Source organism: Babylonia areolata, chromosome 27, assembly GCF_041734735.1.
Source record: "Babylonia areolata isolate BAREFJ2019XMU chromosome 27, ASM4173473v1, whole genome shotgun sequence".
Classification (NCBI taxonomy): Eukaryota; Metazoa; Mollusca; class Gastropoda; order Neogastropoda; family Buccinidae; genus Babylonia; species Babylonia areolata.
The window spans coordinates 16,600,530-16,613,726 of record NC_134902.1 but is presented as its reverse complement, the minus strand read 5'-3'; the positions used below and the strand labels follow the sequence as shown (position 1 = coordinate 16,613,726).

General features: G+C 37.9%; 1 long non-coding RNA gene across 1 annotated transcript; it reads right to left on the bottom strand.

The window, feature by feature from the left end:
• Window positions 1–1,366: 1,366 nt before the first annotated feature.
• On the bottom strand, window positions 1,367–11,259 carry LOC143301472 (uncharacterized). The gene is made up of 3 exons (XR_013057787.1): window positions 11,039–11,259; window positions 4,935–5,039; window positions 1,367–1,465 (listed from the first exon to the last, which is right to left on the bottom strand). It is a non-coding gene; the product is annotated as an uncharacterized LOC143301472 (long non-coding RNA).
• Between the last annotated feature and the right edge of the window lie 1,938 nt (window positions 11,260–13,197).

Below are 13,197 nucleotides of genomic sequence, written 5' to 3'. Positions count from 1 at the left end.
CTCATTGGTTCGCTTGCCAGCTAATACTTGCTCTGTATGTGTGTGTGTCTGCCTCTCTCTTTCTCTCTATTTTTATCTCTCTTTCGATTTCTCTGTTCATGAATGTAGCCATGTATCAATCATTCTGTGGGTCTGTGTATCTGTGTAACTATATATCTATCGGTATATTCCTTTCAGGACCCCCCCCCCCCCCCAAAAAAAAAAATAAAATAAAATAAAATAAAATAAAATAAAATAAAATAACAAAACAAAAACAAAAAAAACCTGTTCCTGTTAAAAATTCTCTGGGGGGAAAGGGTTTGTGTTATTCTTTGTGTTACTCTCCGTCTCTATGTTTCTGTCTGTTTCTCTGTCTCTCTATTTCTTTCTCCTGCCGTTTATATTGAGTGAAAATGGTTGGAATGATATTTGGAATGATAATAGCCCTTTCCCAAAATGTGTCCTACAGATTGTCCCCCTTTGACTGTTGAAAAGCACAGAATAACGCAAGAATTTAAAAGAGTGTGTGGTCCATTTTAAGGGGGATAGCTCTCAAACTAGTGGTTGACTTGTTCACCAACACATGCTCTGTTTTCAAGCTTACGACACTTAATGATACGAAATGTTCTGCGAGATGTGTTTTTTTTTTTTTTTTTTTTTTTTTTTTTTTTTTTTTTTTTTTTTTTTTTTTTTTTTTTTTTTTTTTTTTTTTTTTTTTTTTTTTTTTTTTTTTTTTTTTTTTTTTTTTTTTTTTTTTTTTTTTTTTTTTTTTTTTTTTTTGATACGAAATATTCTGTGTTGTTTCTTGTTGATATTTTCTTATCCCTCCACTCTCAGGACACAAATATTGATATTCCAGTGAAAAATGACATAGATTTAATCAGCTGAAACGTGCTAGAAATAAAACAGGGTCAAACACAGCCATGGATAACATATACTTCGATTATGAATATCTTCAAGGACTAGCCATCCTAGTATGGAAGTTAACCAACCGTATCCAGTGGTTTAGACACCAGCATCGACACGAAGATTTGAACAGAGCCTGATACATGGGTTTTAAAACAAATTAATCTCAACATCTTTATTGTCATTTTATTACATACTCAACCATTCAAACAGTCCAACATCATGAAACAGACAGACTGGTGACATGCTTGTGTCACACACACACACACTCACACACACACACACACACACACACACACACTTGTTGCTTTGATTCAGTTAATTCAACAGGACTGTTTATAGCACAGAATGTATATTTCGAACGCATATTCACAGCTCGAAAAAAACAACAACAACAACAAAAACAAGTAGTTCATGACATCAAGAACTTAATCATTTTGACCCTTAGCAACACGCGTATAAAGAACATCCTGACCTGAAAACAATGCCATCAGTCAAGCGAAATAAAGATGCCTCATGGAGCCAGGAGCGACCGCTGCTTCCTGAGGGTCTTTGTCGCACTCAGAACAGTACATCCTCACTGGAAAACAATGAATGAATGAGTGAATGAATGAATGAATGAATTTTCTTTAATGAGGGAAGTGGAATAAGCAAGGGCATGGGTTTTTTTTCATCCAGCCCTCAGGACAAAGAAATTCAACAAGCAAATAAACAAACAAGGAACCAAAAAAAAAAATATATATATATATATTAAAAAAAAAAGTAAAATAAAAATAAAAATACCCCCTCCTCCCACCCAAAACAACAACAAAAAACAAAACACACACACACACACACACACACACACACACACAAGCAAAACAAAAACAAAACAAAAAAAACCCACCAATGAAGCCATCATTACCACTACAACTATCACTATTACCACTACTACTGCTAAGTAAAAAAAAACAAAATTATATATATATATATATATATATATATATATATATATATGAACATAGAGGAGCAGGTTTGGAGACCAGCAGAAACATTCTAGGTTTTTGTTCCCATCATAATCATACAGGAAGGAAAAGGAAAAAATAATATATATATATTCACGTGGAGAGGAAGAGTGTCCTGTGCTTGAAGGTTTCTTTCTTGGCTGTGGGCGGGTATGTTGTGTAATAATTGTGTAGGGTGTGTGACGAACCTGTGGATGTATAATTAATTTCCCAACTGGATGAATAAAGATGTATTGTATTGCATTGTCTTGTGTTCTTAGACAGTAAAGCGAATGGGTGGGGCCCAAGCTGAACAGGCTGTGAGGCAGTAAACTAAGATTCTCAAGGACTCTCTCTCCCTCACTGGTTCGCTTGCCAGCTAATACTTGCTCTGTATGTGTGTGTGTCTGCCTCTCTCTTTCTCTCTATTTTTATCTCTCTTTCGATTTCTCTGTTCATGAATGTAGCCATGTATAAATCATTCTGTGGGTCTGTGTATCTGTGTAACTATATATCTATCGGTATATTCCCTTCAGGACCCCCCCGACCCCCCCCGAAAAAAAGAAAAGAAAAGAAAAACAAAACAAAAAAACCTGTTCGCCTGTTAAAAAATCTCTGTGGGAAAGTTTGTGTTATTCTTTGTGTTACTCTCCGTCTCTATGTTTCTGTCTGTTTCTCTGTCTCTCTATTTCTTTCTCCTGCCGTTTATATTGAGTGCAATGGATGGACTGATATTTGGAATGATAATAGCCCTTCCAATGTGTCCTACAGATTGTCCCCCTTTGACTGTTGAAAAGCACAGAATAACGCAAGAATTTGGAAGAGTGTGTGGTCCATTTTAAGGGGGATAGCTCTCAAACTAGTGGTTGACTTGTTCACCCAACACATGCTCTGTTTTCAAGCTACGACACTTAATGATACGAAATGTTCTGCGAGATGTGTTATTTTCCTTTCGCTCTCCACTTTCAAGACACAAATTTTTGATATACCATGGCGAGAGATATCATGGATGTAATAAATCAAAATGTGTTAGAAATAAAACAGGGGTATACACAGACATGGTACTAGCATCAAGAATACATTCCAGGTATAGACATTCTGGTGTGGGAGCAGGCCTGAATCAGCGGAGTTTATAACAAAATGATCCCAACATCTTCACTGTCATTTCATTGCATGCTCATATAACCAGTCCATCAACTGAAAATAGAGAGACTTGTGGCATGCTTGTCAAAGATATTTGTTGTTTTCTCAGCTTGAAAAACAATTCGGGAATTGGCAATGGAGAGAGGTGAAAATACGAGAGAGAAAAAAATCTACAATCTAACGCAAAAAACAACAACAACCAACAAAAAAAAGAAAAGAATGAAAGTCAACAACAAAACATTAATTACCAGACTGATTTCAGATGCATATAGCTATACAAAAAACAATACAATCAATCAAACAAACAAACAAAAAAGGCAAGGAGGAACCTCACTCAACCAGCCTACAACAACACTAAAAAGTTACCAGACAGATTCCAGATCAATATGAAGCATAACCGGGCAAGATGGGGACTCCTGTTTGCGTCGCAGTTGCTGCTGTTGTAATTGCTGCTTGTTTTGCTTGTTTCATGAGCCACGCTCGCTTTTATATAATAAACACGTGAATTTGAATGAGTTTACAGATATTCTTATTCTGCACCTTGCTCCTTCCGGCATAACAAGACAAGTGTCTTATAAGGTCAAACTTCCCAAAGATTTCACAACACTACACCTGATACAAGAGTTTATGGCATCAAGAACGAAATCAATCTGACTTCAAGATGCCCACTTATAACGAACACACCGACCTGAAATCCACGCCATCAATCAAGCAGAACAAAGGCACCTTCTGAAGACAGCAACAACAGCTTGTTTCTGAGGTCTTTGTCACTCCCGGAACAGTGCATCATAACTTGCATGCAATGAAAATAGAAAAAAAAGCTTGAGAACTACGAGAGACATGATGATATTTGTTCTCAACTTGAACATGAAGGAAAATTAAAGAAAAGAATTCTCTGTCTCTGTCTGTCTGTCTGTCTGTCTGTCTCTCCCTCTCTGTGTGTCTGTCTGTCTCTCTCTCATGGCACAAACTTTAACTTGAACATGAAGGAAAATTAAAGAAAAGAATTCTACGATGAGAGGAAGGGCGTCTTGACCCCAAAGGTCTCTGAGACAGTAACCTTACTACACAATGACTCTCTGTCTCTGTCTGTCTGTCTGTCTGTCTGTCTCTCCCTCTCTCTCCCCCTGTGTCTGTCTGTCTCTCTCTCATGGCACAAACTTTAACTTGAACAATGAAGGAAAATTAAAGAAAAGAATTCTACGATGAGAGGAAGGGCGTCTTGAGCCCAAAGGTCTCTGAGTCAGTAACCTTACCTCACAATGTCTGTCTGTCTGTCTGTCTGTCTCTCTCTCTCGCTCTCTCTTGCCCATTCAAGAGGGAACGTACCGTTTTCAAAAAGATGATTAAATAACTGTACAAGGAAACCAATCATAGGAGAATTTGCAAACTTCAGCATTTCTCTTACAATTTTGTCTGGGCCTGCGCTTTTTCTTGACTTCAGATGTCTAATACTAGCGTCAACTTCTTCTTTAGGTATAGAATCATTAAACAACGGTTCAAGCTCATCTTCTGTCTCTAGTAAATTTTCTTCTTCCTGTGCTCCAATATTGTCAAAATTATTAACCCCCCCCCCTTTTTTTTTAAAGAAAGATCATGCCATTGTTCTATAGAGATTTCGTTATACACAAAAGTTTTTTTTTTCTGTTTACAGATTTAATTACTGACCAAAATGTCTTAGAGTCATCAATTGAGTCTTTTAGCCTTTTTTTTTTTTTTTTTTTTAATCTATTGACCCCAAATTCTCGCTCTTTTGTTTTTCTCAATCTAACTTTTTTTCGTGATTCAATATACGCTTGTCTTTTCTCTGTCTTATCCTTTTCTGTTCTACACCTCTGAAATCTTTCTAACAACTTTTTAACCTCTTGTTTCTTTTGTGCACGTTCATCATCAAACCAGTCATTCACGTTTTTCCTTCCTGACCTGAAAACAATGCCATCAGTCAAGCGAAATAAAGATGCCTCATGGAGCCAGGAGCGACCGCTGCTTCCTGAGGGTCTTTGTCGCACTCAGAACAGTACATCCTCACTGGAAAACAATGAATGAATGAGTGAAATAATGAACGAATTTTCTTTAATGATGGAAGTGGAATAAGCAAGAACATTGTTGTTGTTGTTTTTTTCCATCTAGCCCTCAGGGCAAAGAAAATCAACAAGCAAACAAACAAACAAGCAACAACAAAAAATAAAGAACAAATAAAGAAAGAAAGAAATAAAAAAATAAAAATACCCCCCTCCCCCAAAAAACAACAACAACAACACACACACACACACACACACACACACACACACACACACACACACACACACAAACACAAACAAACAAACAAACAAAAACCACACAAAAACCACACCAATGAAGCTATCATTACCACTACAACTATCACTTTTACCACTACTACTATTACCACTACTACTCCTAAGTAAATAAATAAATATATATATGAACATAGAGAAGCAGGTTTGGAGACCAGCAGAAACATTCTAGGTTTTTGTTCCCATCATAATCATAGAGGAAAGAAAAGGAAAAAAAATTCACGTGGAGAGGAAGAGTGTCCTGTGCTCGAAGGTTTCTTTTTTGGCTGTGGGCGGGTATGTTGTGTAATAATTGTGTAGGGTGTGTGACGAGCCTGTGGATGTACAATTAATTTCCCAACTGGATGACTGAAGATGTATTGTACTGCATTGTGTTGTATTCTTAGACAGTAAAGCGAATGGGTGGGGCCCAAGCTGAACAGGCTCTGAGGCAGTAAACTAAAATTCTCAAGGACTCTCTCTCTCTCTCTCTCTCTCCCCCCTCTCTCTCTCTCTCTCACTGGTTCGCTTGCCAGCTCATACTTGCTCTGTATGTGTGTGTCTGCCTCTTTCTCTCTCTATTCTTATCTCTCTTTCGATTTCTCTGTTCATGGATGTAGCCATGTATCAATCATTCTGTGGGTCTGTGTATCTGTGTAACTATATATCTATTGGTATATTCCCTTCAGGAACCCCCACCCCCCAAACAAAAAAACAAAAAACAAACAAACACAAAAAAAAAACCTGTTCGCCTGTTAAAAAATCTCTGTGGGAAAGTTTGTGTTATTCTTTCTGTTACTCTCCGTATCTATGTTTCTGTCTGTCTGTCTGTCTGTCTGTATCTCTATTTCTTTCTCCTGCCGTTTATATTGAGTGCAATGGATGGACTGATATTTGGAATGATAATAGCCCTTCCAATGTGTCCTACAGATTGTCCCCCTTTGTTGAAAAACACAGAAGAGTGTGTGGTCCATTTTAAGGGGGATAGCTCTCAAACTAGTGGTTGACTTGTTCACCCAACACATGCTCTGTTTTCAAGCTACGACACGCAATGATATGAAATGTTCTGCGAGATGTGTTATTCCTTTCGCTCTCCACTTTCAAGACACAAATTTTTGATATACCATGGCGAGAGATATCATGGATGTAATAAATCAAAATGTGTTAGAAATAAAACAGGGATATACACAGACATGGTACTAGCATCAAGAATACATTCCAGGTATAGACATTCTGGAGTGGGAGCAGGCCTGAATCAGCGGAGTTGATAACAAAATGATCCCAACATCTTCACGGTCATTTCATTGCATGCTCATATAACCAGTCCATCAACTGAAAATAGAGAGACTTGTGGCATGCTTGTCAAAGATATTTGTTGTTTTCTCAGCTCGAAAAACAATTCAGGAATTGACAATGAAGAGAGGTGAAAATACGAGAGAAAAATAAATCTACAATCTAACGCAAAAAACAACAACAACCAACAAAAAAAAAAAAAGAATGAAAGTCCACAACAAAACATTAATTACCAGACTGATTTCAGATGCATATAGATATAGAAAAAAAAAATCAATACAATATATCAAACAAAAAAACAAAAAAGGCAAGGAGGAACCTCACTCAACCAGCCTACAACAACACTAAAAAGTTACCAGACAGATTCCAGATCAATATGAAGCATAACCGGGCAAGATGGGACCTCCTTAATGTGGTGTTTGCGTCGCAGTTGCTGTTGTTGTAATTGCTGCTTGTTTTGCTTGTTTGCATGAGCCACGCTCGCTTATATAATAAACACATGAATTTGAATGAGTTTGCAGATATTCTTATTCTGCACATTGCTCCTTCCGGCATAACAAGACAAGTGTCTTATAAGGTCAAACTTCCCAAAGATTTCACAACACTACACCTGATACACGAGTTTATGGCATCAAGAACGAAATCAATCTGACTTCAAGATGCGCACATAAAACGATCACACCGACCTGAAATCCACGCCATCAATCAAGCAGAACAAAGGCACCTTCTGAAGACAGCAACAACAGCTTGTTTCTGAGGTCTTTGTCACTCTCGGAACAGTGCATCATAACTTGCATGCAATGAAAATAGAAGAGAAAGGCTTGAGAACTACGAGAGACATGAAGGAAAATTAAAGAAAAAAATTCTACGATGAGAGGAAGGGCGTCTTGAGCCCAAAGGTCTCTGAGACAATAACCTTACTTCACAATGACTCTCTGTCTCTGTCTGTCTGTCTGTCTCTCCCTCTCTCTCTCCCTGTGTCTGTCTGTCTCTCTCTCATGGCACAAACTTTAACTTGAACATGAAGGAAAATTAAAGAAAAGAATTCTACGATGAGAGGAAGGGCGTCATGAGCCCAAAGGTCTCTGAGACAGTCACCTTACTTCACAATGACTCTCTGTCTCTGTCTGTCTGTCTGTCTCTCCCTCTCTCTCTCCCTGTGTCTGTCTGTCTCTCTCTCATGGCACAAACTTTAACTTGAACATGAAGGAAAATTAAAGAAAAGAATTCTACGATGAGAGGAAGGACGTCTTGAGCCCAAAGGTCTCTGAGTCAGTAACCTTACTTCACAATGTCTGTCTGTCTGTCTGTCTCTCTCTCTCTCGCTCTCTCTCGCTCTCTCTTGCCCATTCAAGAGGGAACGTACCGTTTTCAAAAAGATGATTAAATAACTGTACAAGGAAACCAATCATAGCAGAATTTGCAAACTTCAGCATTTCTCTTACAATTTTGTCTGGGCCTGCGCTTTTTCTTGACTTCAGATGTCTAATACTAGCTACAACTTCTTCTTTAGATATAGGATCATTAAACAATGGTTCAAGCTCATCTTCTGTCTCTAGTAAATTTTCTTCTTCTTGTGCTCCAATATTGTCAAATTTTTTTTTTTTTTAAACCCTCAAAAAATTCTTCTTTTTTTTAAAGAAAGATCATGCCATTGTTCTATAGAGATTTCGTTATACAGAAAAGTTTTTTTCTGTTTACAGATTTAATTACTGACCAAAATGTCTTTGAGTCATCAATTCAGTCTTTTAGCCTTTTTTTAGAAAAAAAAATCTATTGACCCCAAATTCTCGCTCTTTTGTTTTTCTCAATCTAACATTTTTTCGTGATTCAGTATACGCTTGTCTTTTCTCTGTCTTATTCTTTTCTGTTCTACACCTCTGAAATCTTTTTAACAACCTTTTAACCTCTTGTTTCTTTTGTGCACATTCATCATCAAACCAGTCATTCACTTTTTTCCTTCCATGCCCCACTTTTCGCACCATACATGCAGCAGCTCCACACAAAGCTGTAACAAACTGGTGTAAACTATCATTCAGATCAACATCTAATAATCGAAAAGCTTTCTGCAAACTGTCATAAAATGCAGCGCTATTAAGTTCATTCTTATAAAGATAAAAAAAGAAAGAAGAAAAAGACAGACTTGTGGCATGCTTGTCAAACACATTGTTGTTTTCACAGCTCGAAAAACAATCTAGGAATTGGCAATGAATGGATGTGAAAATACAAAAAATGAAATGTACAATGAAAAAAAACGAAAAAAAAAGAACAAAAGTCAACAACAAAACATTAATCACCAGATTGATTCCAGAGGCACATGGAGGCATAAAAACAAGCAAGATGGGACCTCACACAACCAGCTTACAACAATACCGAAACGTTTGCTACCAGACTGATTCCAGATGAATATGAAGCACAGTCGGGAAAGATGGGACCTCCCTGATACACCAGTTTATGGCATCAAGAAGCAAATCATCTTTAACTCAAGATACGCACATAGAACGAACACACTGACCTGAAACCCACGCCATCAATCAAGACATCTGTTTTCAACTCAAACAATTAGGAAACATACATACTTACCAGACCCTCTGTCAAGTGGACTAACGGCACTTTCTGGAGACAGCAGCAGCCACTGGTTCCCACTAGCATCAAGAATATATTCTAGGTATAATCATTCTGGTGTGGGGGAAGCCTGACCAGAGGAGTTTAAACAAAATGATCCCAAAATCTTCACGGTTATTTCATTGCATACTCAACAATTCAAACAGTCCAGCAGCTGTAAACAGACTAGTTACATGGTTGTCACATGCATTTGTTGTTTTACACCTCGAAAAACAAGACTGTACGATGCATGCAGCATCCAGGAGGAAGTACTGGCCAGCCAACACCGACAGCAGTGGAAGCCAAGTTGTACGGAACCCTGGAGGAATCATGTTTGCAAAAGCTTGGTCAGTTAAAAAAAATCCCTGCGGGAAAATTTGTGTAAGTACTCAATCCCTCCCTCCCTCCCCCCCCCTCTCTCTCTCTCTTTCTGTGTGTGTGTGTGTGTGTCTTCCCCCCCCCCTCTCTCTCTCTCTCTCTCTCTTTGTCTCGATATGTGAAATGTGCTTTGACCAAAGTTACACTTCGTGTATCAGATATTGCCTGCCACCGTTTAAGATACACTGAAAGAAGAACTGAGAAAGTGTTGTGTCGTTTATGCCACCAATCAGAAGAAGATGAAATTCACTTTATGTTTTGTTGTCCTTGTTTACATGACTTAAGGAAGGTTGAAACATATCCTGCCTAAGTTTTATAATAACCCATGCCGCTTTAGATTCAATTTGCTTATGTCATCCAGAAATGAAAGTGTATTGTGCAATGTGGCGTTATACATTTACAATGCCTTAAAGCGACTGCGTAAAGCTATAACTTAGATTACAATATCAATAAATATTGTCAAATACAATAAGCATCTGAAGTGAAAATGTTAAGCATTGTATTTTTGAAAAGTGTTTGTATGATTGATATAATTGTGACTTACCCCTTCAGTTAGGGGCTTAGGCCTAAATCTGAATAAACCATATCGTATTCTCTCTTTGTCTCTCCTCCCTCTCTATTTCTTTCTCCTGCTGTTTAAACTGAATGCAATTTGAAATGATAATAGCCCTTCCAATGTGTCCTACAGATTGTCCCCCTTTGACTGTTGAAAAGCATAGAATAAACAAGTATTTTCTAAGTATCTCGTGCATTTTGATTTAAGGGGACAGCTCTAAAAGTAAAATGGTGGACTTGTTTAACACATGCTCTGTTTTCCAGCTATGGCACGACATGATACGAAATATTCTGTGTTGTTTTTTATTGATATTTTCTTTTCCCTCCACTTTCAGGACACAAATAATGATATTCCAGTGAAAAGTGACATTGATTTAATCAGCTGAAACGTGCTAGAAATAAAACAGGGTCAAACACAGCCATGGATAACATATACTTCGATTATGAATATCTTCAAGGACTAGCCATCCGAGTATGGAATTTAACCGACCGTATCCAGTGGTTTAGACACCAGCATCAACACGAAGACTTGAACAGAGCCTGATACATGGGTTTTAAAACAAATTAATCTCAACACCTTTATTGTCATTTTATTACATACTCAACCATTCAAACAGTCCAACATCATGAAACAGACAGACTGGGGACATGCTTGTGTCACACACACACACACACACACACACACACACACACACACACACACACACACACACACACTTGTTGCTTTGATTCAGTTAATTCAACAGGACTGTTTATAGCACAGAATGTATATTTCGAACGCATATTCACAGCTAGAAAAAAACCCCCCAAAAAACAGCAACAACAACAAAAACAAGTAGTTCATGACATCAAGAACTTAATCATTTTGACCCTTAGCAACACGCGTATAAAGAACATCCTGACCTGAAAACAATGCCATCAGTCAAGCGAAATAAAGATGCCTCATGGAGCCAGGAGCGACCGCTGCTTCCTGAGGGTCTTTGTCGCACTCAGAACAGTACATCCTCACTGGAAAACAATGAATGAATGAATGAGTGAATGAATTAATTAATGAATTTTCTTTCATGAGGGAAGTGGAATAAGCAAGGACATGGGTTTTTTTTTCATCCAGCCCTCAGGGCAAAGAAAATCAACAAGCAAACACACAAACAAGCAAAAAAATTAAAAAATAAAAAATAAATAAAGAAATAAAAAATAAAAATACCCCCCCTCCCCAAAAACAACAACAACAACAACAACACACACACACCCCAAAAAAAACCCAACCTGTTCGCCTGTTAAAAAATCTCTGTGGGAAAGTTTGTGTTGTTCTTTGTGTTACTCTCCGTCTCTATGTTTCTGTCTGTCTGTCGCTCTCTCTATTTCTTTCTCCTGTCGTTTATATTGAGTGCAATGGATGGACTGATATTTGGAATGATAATAGCCCTTCCAATGTGTCCTACAGATTGTCCCTCTTTGGCTGTTGAAAAGCACAGAATAACGCAAGAATTTTGAAGAGTGTGTGGTCCATTTTAAGGGGGATAGCTCTCAAACTAGTGGTTGACTTGTTCACCCAACACATGCTCTGTTTTCAAGCTACGACACTTAATGATACGAAATGTTCTGCGACAAGTGTTATTCCTTTCGCTCTCCACTTTCAAGACACAAATTTTTGATATACCATGGCGAGAGATATCATGGATGTAATAAATCAAAATGTGTTAGAAATAAAACACGGATATACACAGACATGGTACTAGCATCAAGAATACATTCCAGGTATAGACATTCTGGAGTGGGAGCAGGCCTGAATCAGCGGAGTTTATAACAAAATGATCCCAACATCTTCACGGTCATTTCATTGCATGCTCATATAACCAGTCCATCAACTGAAAATAGAGAGACTTGTGGCATGCTTGACAAAGATATTTGTTGTTTTCTCAGCTTGAAAAACAATTCGGGAATTGGCAATGAAGAGAGGTGAAAATACTAGAGAAAAAAAATCTACAATCTAACGCAAAAAAACAACAACAACAACCAACAAAAAAAAGAAAAGAATGAAAGTCAACAACAAAATATTAATTACCAGACTGATTTCAGATGCATATAGATATACAAAAAACAAACAAACAAACAAAAAAACAAACAAAAACAAACAAACAAACAAAAATACAATAAATCAAACAAACAAACAAAAAAGGCAAGGAGGAACCTCACTCAACCAGCCTACAACAACACTAAAAAGTTACCAGACAGATTCCAGATCAATATGAAGCATAACCGGGCAAGATGGGACCTCCTTAATGTGGTGTTTGCGTCGCAGTTGCTGCTGTTGTAATTGCTGCTTGTTTTGCTTGTTTGCATGAGCCACGCTCGCTTATATAATAAACACATGAATTTGAATGAATTTGCAGATATTCTTATCCTGCACCTTGCTCCTTCCGGCATAACAAGACAAGTGTCTTATAAGGTCAAACTTCCCAAAGATTTCACAACACTACACCTGATACAAGAGTTTATGGCATCAAGAACGAAATCAATCTGACTTCAAGATGCCCACATATAACGAACACACCGACCTGAAATCCACGCCATCAATCAAGCAGAACAAAGGCACCTTCTGAAGACAGCAACAACAGCTTGTTTCTGAGGTCTTTGTCACTCTCGGAACAGTGCATCATAACTTGCATGCAATGAAAATAGAAGAGAAAGGCTTGAGAACTACGAGAGACATGAAGGAAAATTAAAGAAAAAAATTCTACGATGAGAGGAAGGGCGTCTTGAGCCCAAAGGTCTCTGAGACAATAACCTTACTTCACAATGACTCTCTGTCTCTGTCTCTGTCTGTCTGTCTTTCTCTCCCTCTCTCTCTCCCTGTGTCTGTCTGTCTCTCTCTCATGGCACAAACTTTAACTTGAACATGAAGGAAAATTAAAGAAAAGAATTCTACGATGAGAGGAAGGGCGTCTTGAGCCCAAAGGTCTCTGAGACAGTCACCTTACTTCACAATGACTCTCTGTCTCTGTCTGTCTGTCTGTCTGTCTGTCTCTCCCTCTCTCTCTCCCTGTGTCTGTCTCTCTCTC